Below are 13662 nucleotides of genomic sequence, written 5' to 3' on the forward strand. Positions count from 1 at the left end.
ATCACTACAAAAGTTTTTTTTCTCCTGCTGCTAATAGCCCACCTTAACTAAATACTCTCGTTATCGTTAGTATGGCTACACCCATTTTTTCATGTCCTCGGTGTATATATATCTTCCTACTGTATTTTCCACTGCATGCATCCGATGAAGTGGGTTTTAGCTCACAAAAGCTTATGCTCAAATAAATTTATTAAACTCTAAGGTACCACAAGTACTCCTCGTTCTTTTTGCATGAAAAGGATAGTGCATTGATTATGTACAGTGTGAGTGTGATGCAGAGATTTGACAAGCATGTTAGCAAATGATGGGTATCATCACTGGATGCAAGACAAAGCTATCTTGTAAGACTTGAAGCAATAATCCTCTACTCCCAAGCTGACACAGCCAGCAACTGACATTTAAACAAACAGCGAAAAGCAGTGTAGACTCTGTAGACATATGCCACTTTATGATCCCACACTTGGAAAGCAGCTTATCAATCAGCCAAGATTGTAAAGTTTTGTTACCAATTATTAGTGCCTACAACACTGTAGTGTCAATTCCATGACAAGAGCACCGCACACATATAATGGCACTGCTATGTGCTCACACTTCTTCAAATATTCTTCAAATGTGCCAGAAGTTTATTGGCACTTGGAGCATATAAGGGATAACACAAAATGGGAGTTTTATGCAAGAGACCTAATCAGAACTTTTAATTTACCATGACCAAAGACCTCTGGGTGCCTTGACAAAGTATAAACAAAACAATATGATGAAAAATAGAACAATGCGTGAAAATACAAGTACTAAAATGAAGAATGGAAACACCCATAACAACCCCTAATTCCTTAAACAGAAAAAAACACAAGACAAAGAGTGTGTTGGTGGATAAAGAAATAAGACAATATTTTACATGTGATTTAAATGTTTCCAGATGTGACAAATTCAATTTAAGTGAAAAACTAAAGTTCTCATTATTGAACTGAAGGCTACCAAAGATGTTGACCTGTGGCCGTTAAGGGGGATTGGGTTCAAAAGGTGCAGGCTTTCAGTGGCAATGGACTTATCACTCACCTTCTCAAGATTGCGCTTAGAAGAGAAGGCAACAGACAATCTGATTCCTGTAGTCGACTGTATTGAAAGCCCTAAATAAAACCAAAGAGCCAAGAGCAAATCTCAGAAGTTGTCTATCCTAGAAATTGCCAAAGCCTGGATTACAGTGTCAGTGTCTGTGTCTTGGAGAAACTGTCACAACCTCAGAATATTTCTGAGGTGAGAAAAGCTGCTCTCAACTATTGCCAACAAAGCATGAGGTTGCAGGTTCAGTTCACTGCTCAGGCATGATTATCCCATGATTCGGGCATGACTATTACATACTGCTGAGAGTTATGATATTATCAGGTGATCCATCTTAGTCCATCTGATAGGAAATTTTCAAAATTCTTCTTCCTGTCATAGTGGGTTTCTCAACACAAGTGGAAGATTTGAGACTATGCAATAATTCAGTCAAGATCCACAGATAATTTAGCAGGGGCTGAACGTCAGAATATTTTAGCTGTACAAGTATCTGGCTTCTCTGTTAATGCCAAGGGTGCCATTTCAGATTTTGGTGGGAGTGGGGGGCTAACCGTGATTTCTGGGGCTACTTAGGCACTTTAAAACTCTAGTTTTTGGCAGATATCTTATAAATAGCTGACAGGAGCCCTGTACCTAATTCCTTTATAAAAGAAAGAAAATTGAATAAATATTAGACCCACTCAGCTCTAATAACAACATGTTTTGACATCTTGTGGCAAGTCATTTAAAGGACACTGGTTAGGTTTAAAATTTTAATGTATAGTCTTACTTTATTACTAACTCTGTGGAGAGAGACACCCAGTCAGGACTCCTGGGTTCTATACCAGCTCTGGGAGGAGAGCAGGGTCTAGCAGGTTACAGCAGTGAGCAGATACATCTGCATTCTATATAAGACCATCAGAATGGCCATACTGGGTAAGACCAATGGTCCATCTAGCCCAGTATCCTGTCTTCCAACAGTGGCCAATGCCAGGTGCTTCCGAGGGAATGAACAGAACAGGCAATCATCAAGTTCCCCTGCTGGCCACTCCCAGCTTCTGGCAAACAGAGGTGAGGGACATGCAGAGGCGAGGGAGATGGTGTTGGATCCCTGCCCACCCTGGCAAATAGCCATTGCTGGACCTATCCTCTATGAACTTATCTAGTTCTTATTTGAACCCTGTTATAGTTTTGGCCTTCACAACATCCCCTGGTGAAGAGTTCCACATATTGACTGTGAAGAAATACGTTTTTGTTTGTTCTAAATCTGCTGCCTATTAATTTCATTTGGTGACCAAATTTCATTTGGTTCTTGTGTTATGTGAAGGAGTAAATAACATTTCCTTATTCAATTTTTCCACATTATTCATGATTTTATAGACCTTAATCATATCCCCCCTTAGTCATCTTTTTTCCAAACTGAAAAGTCCCAGTGTTTTTAATCTCTCCTCATACAGAAGGTGTTCTATACCCCTACATTTCTGTTGTCCTTCTCTGTACCTTTTCCAAATCCAATATATCTTTTTTTTGAGATGGGATGACCAAATCTGCATGAACTTTTCATGGTGTACCGTGGATTTATATAGAGGCAACATGATATTTTTCTCTTATTATCTAACCAAACCTAATGAATCCCAATATTCTGTTATCTTTTTTAATTGCCACTGCACATTGAGTGGATGTTTTCAGAGAACTATCCACAATGACTCCAAGATCTCTTTATTGACGGGTTCAGCTAATTTAGACCCCATCCTTTTGTATGTATAGTTGGGATTATATTTTGCCAAGTGTATTACTTTGCATTTATCAATATTGAATTTCTTCTGCCATTGTGTTGCCCAGTCACCCAGTTTTATGAGATCCCTTTGTAACTCTTTGCTGTCTGCTTTGGACTTAACTATCTTGAGTAATTTTATATCATCTGCAAATTTTACCACCTCACTGAGTACTCCTTTTTCCAGATTATTTATGAATATGTTGAATAGGACTGATCCCAGTACAGACCCCTGAGGGACACCACTATTTACCTCTCTCCATTCTCACCTTTTATTCCTACCCTTTGTTTCCTATCTTTTAACTGACGTGCCTGGCAGTACTTTCAGGATCATCTAAGGATCCTTAATTTACTTTAATGATAAGCCTTTTGTTATCTTAATCACCCTGCCTCCGTTTGTAAACAAACTCCCTGCCCCAAAGACTGTGCTGCTCCCAGCTTCCGAACTCATCACATATCACACTCAAGCTGTTGCAGTTAATAGCTCTGTCTGGGGGGGCTAGAGCCCTTCCCTGCCCACCCTAAATGGTGCCCCTGGTTAATGCCTACCCTATGAAAGAACTGCTGCCACTGTACATGATGGAATGGAAACAAGCCACAGTCCTTCAACATGAGCACCTTAGAGTATCCTTATCTTGACTATGGCCTTTCTATGCTACTTTACAGAGGAGTTATACTTTACAGAGGAAGGCAACATCAGATCCAGGATAAAAACATACCTCCTTGATCTCAAGTCCCATCCTCGGACCACTAAATTATGCCTCTCTAGTTTACCAAATCAAAATATTCCTTATTTCTCCTCCCTATAGCTCTGCACTACATTCACACCCTGATGCAACAAAGCTTTCATCATTCTAGACTCCCTCACCACTTGCTCTCCAATCTCTGCCTCTTCTTTTTCATTTCTTGCAGTTCAGCCAAATACTAAAGTGAGCTCCAAGACTAGCTGTCAGAGAGGAGTCACTTTGGGTAAAAGTGTTGATGGCTCTGGAGAATCCACCCTGCTATATATGAAAATAGGTCATTCTCTGAATTCAAGATTCAGTTGGCAAATTTGTAGAGCTGAGCCTATGATTCTTATAAGGTAGTTCTGGAGGGAACGTGCTTTTTGCAGAGTAACTATTTCCATTGCTGTTCGATCCAGGACTTCACTGAGGCTATAGCTACACTGGCGCTTTACAGCGCTGCAACTTTCTCACTCAGGGGTGTAAAAAAACACCCCCCTGAGCGCAGCAAGATACAGCGCTGTAAAGTGCCAGTGTAAACAGTGCCCCAGTGCTGGGAGCTGCGCTCCCAGCGCTGTAAGCTAATCCCCTCATGGAGGTGGAGTACCTCTCCCAGCGCTGGCGCGCGACCACACTCGCACTTTAAAGCGCTCCCGCGGCAGCGCTTTGAAGTTTTGAGTGTAGCCATGGCCTGAGTGATGATTTGATTACATTGGTTGTACCTTAGCACATAAGAGGACAGATCACAAGGAGGTTGTCATCATCTGCCTCAGAAAACAAGATGGGAAGACACCTCATCAAGGCCCCAGTGACTTTTTGCTCCCACAGAAAATATGGCTCACTTTGAACTGTATCTGCACATCACAAAGGAGATGCACCTACCTCCTCCATGAATGGGGATTGAGATGCAATCCTATTTCTGACTGAGGAAATAGTCTTCAAACTATGGAACACCTCATCAACCAATGTCCCAAACAATCATATCCTGGTGGTATTTCTTTCATTCACTCCACATCACCTGAAGTAATCAATTGGATCACCAACCTAGACTTGGCCATCTAACATTGCTATTTGTAAACCATACAAAAGAAGAAGATTCTGTGAATTTCCTGGAGTTGAACTCAGTCCCTTGAAGATAGATCCAAATATTGGGGGTTGTATAGCATGATGTTATCATATTTCCCTGAGCTCAAATTGTACCAGATGACATGGCACATTAATAATTCTAAACACCCTAGAGTCACACACATCTCTGAACTAACAAGTGGCCCCCCCTTATGAATACTCTCAGTAGCTAAGTGGGTCCAAAAAATCTTTGGCAAACAAACGGTTCCTCTTGCACAGCACTTGAATGGGACTCACCCAATCCTCACCTTGTCACATCTTAATGGAATTCTCCACTTACAGTTTCACACTTGAGAATGGCTAGATTGCTGTTCTACCACAACTGCTGCTTATTACATTAATCCTAATCATCTCACAGTTCCTTATCACTCCTCTGATCTGTGTGTTGTATCTACCTGGTGTCTATCACTGTAAATTTAGTTTGTAAACTCTTTAGTGCAGGGATCATCTTTTCATGGTATGTGTCAGAGTCGGGATGTGGGTGGCCTGGCCTAAGGGTTAGTGTCAGGAGCCAGTTACAAGGAACCAGGCCAGGTTGGAACACCAAGAGATCGGTCACGTGACAAAGAGGGGCGCCGGAACCAAGAGACAGGTGTCACGAGTCAAGCAGAGTCAGGATGCCAGGCGGTCAGGATCAGGTGACAGTATCTGAGTGCATGAACCAGGAGGCAGTTAACAAGAGTCAGGATGCCAGAAACAAGTAAACAGCAGGGAAGTGGTCTGGAGCAGGGTCTAACCCAGTTGTTCAGACAATTTCCTTCTTAGACTCATCTTCTGGCTTACATAGAGGCTGAGGACTAATCAGGAGCCATGGAGCTCTCCCAGTCAGAGCATAATGGCAGGGCTTGTGCTCCACTGGGGCTTCTAGGGCCCTGATCCCAGCTGCTGCCTGCAAGCTGCCAACTGGAGGATTGGAGTGTGATGACCCCACCCCCCCAGATGCCCATGGACCCAAGTTCAAAGCCAACAGCGCCTGACATCATCCTCTCCCGAAGGGGTTACCTCTGATCTCAGTAGGTCCAGGCTTCTCCTGGGAGCATGAATGTTTTCCACGGGCTCCTATGTATGCTCCTCGGGGCCATAGCCTTTCCTTTCAATCAGATACAAAAGTTTACCCCACCAGCATTTAGAATCCAAGATCGCATCCACAACATCATCCTCATGGCCTTGTAAGCACACTTGTGGGAGATGTGACTAGGTGACGGGTTCGATCACAGAGACCCCCTTGGGACTGTCACCTGATGTGCTGACACTACCTCTGAGCCCATTTTCTCTGCCAGTTTGGGACTCCAGAACCCTGTCTTGTTGAGCCAGACACGCAAGCCTGCTGCAACGCAGACCCAGGGTCTGAACTAAGTCCCCAAAGCTGCAGACTTAACTGAAAACAGCTTAGCAATTATTCCTGTCTCCAGCACCCAGACACCCAGTTCCCAATGGGATCCAAAGCCCAAATAAATCTGTTTTACTCTGTAAAAAGCTTATACAGGGTAAACTCATAAATTGTCCGCCCTCTATAACACTGATAGAGAGATATGCACAGCTGTTTGCTCCCCCAGGTATTAATCTCTTACTCTGGGTTAATTAACAAACAAAAGTGATTTTATTAAGTATAAAAAGTAGGATTTAAGTGGTTCCAAGTAATAACAGACAGAACAAAGTAAGTTACCAAGCAAAATAAAACAAAACACGCAAGTCTAAGCCTAATACATTAAGACACTGATTACAGATGAAATCTCACCCTCAGAGATGTTCCAATAAGCTTCTTTCACAGACTGGACTCCTTCCTAGTCTGGGCCAAATCTTTTCCCCTGGTACAATCCTTGTTAGTTCCAGCTCAGGTGGTAACTAGGGGATTTCTTCATAACTGGCCACCTTTGTTCTGTTCCACCCCCTTTCATAGCTTTGGCACCAGCGAGAATCCTTTGTCTCTGTCTGGGTTCCCACCCCTCCCTCTAAATGGAAAAGCACCAGGTTAAAGATGGATTCCAGTTCAGGTGACATGATCACATGTCCTGTGAGCCCCCCTCCATTCCTCCAGGACTGGCCTGCACATATGCAGTGGAGACTGGCAGGTAAACAGAGCCATCTACAGTCAATTGTCCTAGACAATAGGAACCATCAAGATTCTAAACCACCATTAATGGCCCACACTTTGCATAATTACAATGGGACCTCAGAGTTATGCTACATATTCCTAGTTTCAGATACAAGAGTGATACATTCATACAAATAGGATGAACACACTCAGTAGATTATAAGCTTTGTAATGATACCTTACAAGAGACCTTTTGCATAAAGCATATTCCAGTTACATCATATTCACACTTATAACCATATTTTTATAAAGCATTATGGAGTGCAATGTCACAGCCTTGTAAGCACACTTGTGGGGGATGTGACTGGGTCCTGTGTGGAAACAAATTCTTGGTATATGGCTTCAGGAGGGATACTAGGTGAAATACCGAGTGGATTTTCAGAGATCAGGGTAGGTGTAGTTCAACAGGGACTGGGGTAACTAACTTGATAATAGAGAGTCCTGTGGCACCTTTAAGACTAACAGATGTATTGGAGCATAAGCTTTCGTGGGTGAATACCCACTTCGTCAGACGCATTCACCCACAAAAGCTTATGCTCCAATACATCTGTTAGTCTTAAAGGTGCCACAGGACTCTCTGTTGCTTTTTACAGATCCAGACTAACACTGATACTTAACTTGATAATGGATTTGATAAGAGCCAAGGAACTGGAAGTCTAACTTATGCGAGGGTCTGTTCATGTGGAGGTGCTCTGTTGAGAGCCACACTTTTTGTCCCGTTGCATAGGTGGGGCTTGATTGACAACACTGGTCTGCATGACTTGAAGTTAGCTTTTGCTTTTTCCAGGTGGCCCCTTACTTCTTCCTGGATTTGATGATTCCTCTGCACCAAGTCTGAGGCAGTTAGGTTAGGAGAGATCATAGGTAGCTGGGGGTGGAATTGGGGATGGTACTCAAAGTTAGCAAAGAAGGGGCTTTTATTTGTGCAGATATGAATCAAGTTATTGTATGCAAACTCCATGTATGGTAATAGCAAGGACCATCCCCATGCAATGCAGTAAATCGGGAATCAGGAGCAGCAGGTACAAGTGCCGTATGGTTATCTGATTCAGGGCATGGTAATTGACACAGAGTCAGAGACTGCAATCTTTTTTCTTAATGAAGAGAACTGGGGCACCAGCTGGTGATGTTGATTTGCAGATAAACCCTCGAGCCATATTCTCCTGATGGTATTCCCACAATGGAGCCAGTTCAGGTTTGGACATGGCGTACATCTGCCCGAATGGCATTTTTGCCCTCAGCTGTAATTCTATGGGGCAATCGTAGGCCCAATGTGGGGGGAGGCTTTCTGCATTCTTTTTTCCAAAAGCATTGGCATAGTTCTGATATTTCAGGGGAAGCTCCAACAAAGCCTCAGGTGGCCCTATCTGGTGGATGAAGGGATGATGACAGGTCAACCTGGGAATGCCAAGGGTCAGGGGAAAGTGCAGAGAATAAATTACGCTGAATTGTATTGTCTTACAGTCCCCTTGAATGACTGTTTCCAGAGGTACTGTTTCCTCGGTCACTGCACCTGAAGACAGAGGGGAACCATCAATAATCTCCATGAAGTCTGGAGTGACCTTGCATTGCAAAGGGATTTTCAGACCCCGGGCTGTTACAGAATCTATGACGTTGTTGGCAGCTTCCAAATCTGTGAGAGCCCATTGGACCAGAATCCATTGGTCCGTCATGGGAACTTGCAGCTGCACAGGTATCTGCAAGTGAGAGACCTCCTGGCAGGGCTCAGGACGTATCCGAGTCAGGACTAAGGTTTGGGAGAACTCCTTTCTTTCAGAGCCCAGGTCCATCCCACTTTGCAGGCCTGGGCCACCTCATTTCCCTTTGGGGCTCACATGGGACAGAAGTAAAGTGGCCCAATTCTACACAGTAGAAGCACAGATGATGTTGATGGTGATGTTCCGTTTCCACAGGGGGTGAGCTGCCAATGGTCCACGTCCACCTTCAATCAGTTCAGCGGGAAGTGTGGGCATCAAGGGAGCACTACATGAGTAGGGAGGGAGTAGGGAGGCTGCAGGGAGCCACATTTTTCTTCCAGTCTTTCACACAGCCAATTATCTATATGAACGGTGAGATCCACAATAGCATTTAAGCTTGTGGGCGTCTCTACGCAGGTCAGCTCATTTTTTATTTCTTCCCACAGACCCCACTGGAACAGATACAGTTGTGCTGCATCATTCCACTCGGCATCTGCTGTGAGACAGCAAAAGCGTGCTGCGTAGGTAGACACCATATGTATCCTGCCCCTGCCAGAGTCTTCTTAAAGCAGCCTCGGCTGTTCTAGCCTAGTGCAGGTCATCAAATATTACAGAAATGGACTGGCAAAAGGTATTCCAGTTCAACAGTACCGGGCTATCGTTCTCCAGCGGGGGGAGGCCGAGTCTAGTGCTTCTCCTGTCAGCAGGCTGACTATCTGGCTCACCTTGGACTGATCAGAGGTGTAGATCCGGGGGGGGGGGGGGGGGGGGGGGGAGGAGGAAACACATTAGGAACAGGAGGATATTGGTTCATAAAGCTCCAGAATCGCTGGCGGGATCCATCAAAATGTTCTGGCAGAGGAACCATATGTCCCTGTTCTGGCCGGGGCACAGCAAATCATTCCCAAAATGTGATGTTCTCTATGAACAGCTGGTTCACTTGTTCCTGGAGTAGCTGCTTCTCTGTGGTCAGCTGCACGACCCCATCCTGCAGAGCTCGATTAGCTGCCTGAAGGGAGGTGGCCCATTCAGGTGAGTCCAGTGTTTCCAGAGGCAGCAACTGGCCTGTTTGATCCATTCTTATCACACTGAGCCCACTCCTTGGAGATGTTGTGGTCTGAACAAGCTGTTAGGACCAGGGCATGGGTAGCCTGGCCTCGGGTTAGCATCAGGTGTGGGCCAAGGATCCAGGGGCCAGGAGCTATTACCAGGCCAGGTAGGAATACCAGGAGATCAGAGTCGAGTGACAAACTGGAGGTCCGGAACCAAGGGACAGGTATCAGGAGATACGTAGAGTCAGGTTACCAAGAAGTCAGGATCAGTCGATAGTACCGGAGGGCAGAAACCAGGAGGCAGTTACTAAGAATCAGGCTGAGTCAGGATACCACGAGGTCAGGATCAGGAAGCAGAAATAGGTAAACACCAGGGAACCAGTCCATAGCAGGGTGGAGACCAGTTGTTCATATTGCTTCCTCTTCTGGCTTAAATAGGGACTGCAGCCCAATCAGGAGTCTCTGAGCTCTCCCAATCAAAGCATGGGGCAGGGCTTGTGCCCCAGTTGGACTTCATGGACCCCAGTCCCAGCTGTTGTCTATGAGCTGTGGAGAACTGGAGTATGATGGTTCCCAGGACCCCCACAGACCCAGGTTTAAGGCCTGTGGGGCCTGTTAGTATGCGTGTACAGTACCTACTACAGCAATTTGCTCTTAATCTGACACTGGAAGCTTTAGGCACTTTAGCTAAAGAATAATAATAGTCACCAAAGACCATGTCCCAATGTAGACTGATACCTTGCTCCCCGTCCAGATGCCTTTCTTAGCCAAATTAATGTCTTTATTTTGCCAAAACAAGTTACCCTAAACAAATACACACAAAATATTTCAGATCATAACACTGCACAATTATAAAGCTCCACATGCGAGCCACTTGCATACCCAGCAGAAACTATGGTGCAGGGGGAGTTTCAAAAGCACACTTTCAAATAGAACTCCTAAATCCCTGGGGTACTTTTGAAAACTTCCCCCTATAATAAATAATACAACAAACTGACTAATTCACTTCCCACTACCCCTTTTACTCTGCCAAATCCAAGCTGTAAGAGCTGCACCAAGCTCGTATGAAAGACACTTAGTAGTAGACTCATGTGCTACTATGCTGAATTAGAACGAACAGGCACGTGCTTTGCAATACCTACGTTTTAATTTTTCAACACACTGTTAACAGAAAGTTTTAAAGTTTTAATTCATTTGACTTAAATCCAGTTCTAAAATTTTTGACAGAAGTGGACAGTGGGTAAAATGCATTGTCTTTTAAATAGGCCTATTTAGACATATGCTTAGGGCAAAAATTCCCTCTCATAGCCACATGGTGAAGCTTGACTCTGTTAATTCCGTTCTCCCTCCTGGTGATGTCAATAAGAGTTCCATGCACAGCACGGAGTCAGGTTCCAACCCGTAGCTCTACCCTTTGTGCTTGGACCTACATTTAGAGTGTGCGACTGGCTCTGCCAGATGAAAGGCTTGTGCGTATTCTCACCCCTGCCCCCTGTAAATTGTGAACATGGTGTGGTAGGTAAGAGGAGATTACTTTTAAAGAACAAGAGTCAGCAGGGGGCTTGTGAAGTTCAGCAACTATATTAATGTAATGAAATTCTATCCTGGAAAAAAAGCTCTGGGAATAACTTTCTTTCCCAGTTCTACCATTTTGTCTGGTGTTGCCGAATGCAGCAATTTTGCTTTACAAAAAAAAGAGAGAGAGAGAGAGAGAGATCTCAACACTTCCCAAATCAGAAAAAGTTTAAGTCAGATCAAAAGATTCTTTTAAATATTTATACCAATCTGAATAAATCCAAGATGCAGCATAAAGAAAAATTAGGACAGAGCACCACAGTAACCCCCATGTTGCTCCCACTAGAGACAAAGAAATGGGGGCTCAGCTGTTCTCAGTGGTACCTGATGACAGAACAAGGAGTAATGGTCTCAAGTTGCAGTGGGGGAGGTTTAGGTTGGATATTAGGAAAAACTTTTTCACTAGGAGGGTGGTGATGCACTGGAATGGGTTACCTAGGGAAGTGGTGGAATCTCCTTCCTTAGAGGTTTTTAAGGCCCGGCTTGACAAAGCCCTGGTTGGGATGATTTAGTTGGGAATTGGTCCTGCTTTGAGCAGGGGGTTGGACTAGATGACCTCCTGAGGTCCCTTCCAACCCTAATATTCTATGATTCTATGAGGGAGGGAATTGCTGGGGTGTGGGCTTGCTGCCCCTACCCTTATTTCTAGATTGGATGGCCTCCAGAAAAGGGGGGGGAGGGTTGTGACGTTATTGACAAGAACTGTGACTGTATAGATCATTGTTGCAACCAGGGTCCTATCGTTGCACCAGGTCTTGTACAGAGGAAGTCAAGTGGGGTGTCTATGGAAAGGTTATAGTTTGCTGGTTATAATTATGCTGTCTGTATGTGTGTATCATTTTTGTATGTACTTGTATCTCAATGTGTTTGATTCTAAGTAGCTTCAGTGAAGCATCTGGTCAGCTTCTTGAGAAAGGACTATTCTCAGTAAGTGCCCAGTCAAGAAACACTTAACGGACAATGGACTTTGAGAGATGCCAATCCACAGCTGAACTTTCCTGGGAACATTCAAACTAACATGTAAACAATGGCGTTGTCCTGAAAAAAGCTGAATCATTCATGGACATGTGACTTGCCCAGGTGGCTACAAACTCCATCTTGTTGTTGCGATTTTGCACAGGAGAACAAAGGGGTTTCCACCCACAAGAGAAAGAATATAAAAGGCCCTGGAAACCCCTCCAGTCTTCAGCTGGCTCAAGAGATGACCACTCCACCCCCAAGAGATGCCTGAAAGAAACTGGAACAAAGGACAGTAACTATGGGGGTGTGAGTGATTGCTGGACCCAGACTAGGAAGGAGTCCAGTCTGTGAAAGAAGCTTATTGGGACATCTCTGAGGGTGAGATTTACTTATATTAAGTTTCCTACTGTATTAGGCTTAGACTTGCGTGTTTTGTTTTATTTTGCTTGGTAACTTACTTTGTTCTGTCTGCTATTACTTGGAACCACTTAAATCCTGCTTTTTATACTTAATAAAATCACTTTTGCTTATTAATTGACCCACAGTAAGCAATTAAAACCTGGGGGAGCAAACAGTTGTGCATATCTCTCTATCAGTGTTATAGAGGGCGGACAATTTATGAGTTTACCCTGTAGAAGCTTTTTACAGAGTAAAACAGATTTATTTGGGCTTTGGATCCCATTGGGAACTGGGTGTCTGAGTGCTGGAGACAGGAGCACTTCTTAAGCTGTTTTCAGTTAAGTCTGCAGCTTTGGGGCATGTGGTTCAAACCCTTGGTCTGTGTTGGAGCAGACTGGCATGTCTGGCTCAACAAGGCAGGATTCTGGAGGCCCAAACTGGCAGAGAAAACGGGCTCAGAGGTAGTATCAGCACATCAGGTGACAGTCCCAAAGGGGGTGGGGGTCTCTGTGACCGAACCCGTCACGGGGTCTCCTAAGGATCCATGTTAAATTGAAAGTTGTAGGTCCCAGGTGAGCCACAAAGGTCTTGATAGTTTTACAATGTGGATGTGCCTTCAAAGAATTTGAAAAAGCAGAATTGTGTAAGGGTCTGGCCTTTTTTTCAAACCTTTAATAGAAAGATTGGCAAGTTCTCTAGCTTCTGACTTCATTATTCAGTCTATAGCAGTCGTTCTTAAAGAAATGGCGATGGAGTCCTGGAGGTCACCAAAATGCTTCCAGGTGGCCTTCAGAGTGGTTTCTGGCACAGTGATAAAACCGCTGTTACTCTTCCAGCAGTGCTACTTCCTGCTAGCTGATGCCAGTTGAGGACTGTTTTTAGGTTTCAAAAATCCTGCACAGAGTCCTTGTTTGTCAAGTGTTTCCAGGGTGTAAATTCCACTGGGCCAAATATCTCCTCATGCATCTACTATTCTGCATAGGTAATGATACTACTACAAAAGTGTTTTTAGTTTAAACTTTTGCAGATTTTGCTTTTCATTTTGTTTATTTGTTTAATCATTTCTCTGAACAAAGAGTAAAAATAAATAAAAATAAGCAAATGCTCACTTTTCTGCGTGCTGAAGTTGAAATGAATGCTCCCTATGATTAATGGTTCCCGGCCGGCTCAATAATTACGTTCAATAGTCTGACGGTGTGACTTGCTATCACTTTTCACTGTA

This window comes from Emys orbicularis, chromosome 2 (genome assembly GCF_028017835.1).
Source record: "Emys orbicularis isolate rEmyOrb1 chromosome 2, rEmyOrb1.hap1, whole genome shotgun sequence".
NCBI classification, from domain to species: domain Eukaryota; kingdom Metazoa; phylum Chordata; order Testudines; family Emydidae; genus Emys; species Emys orbicularis.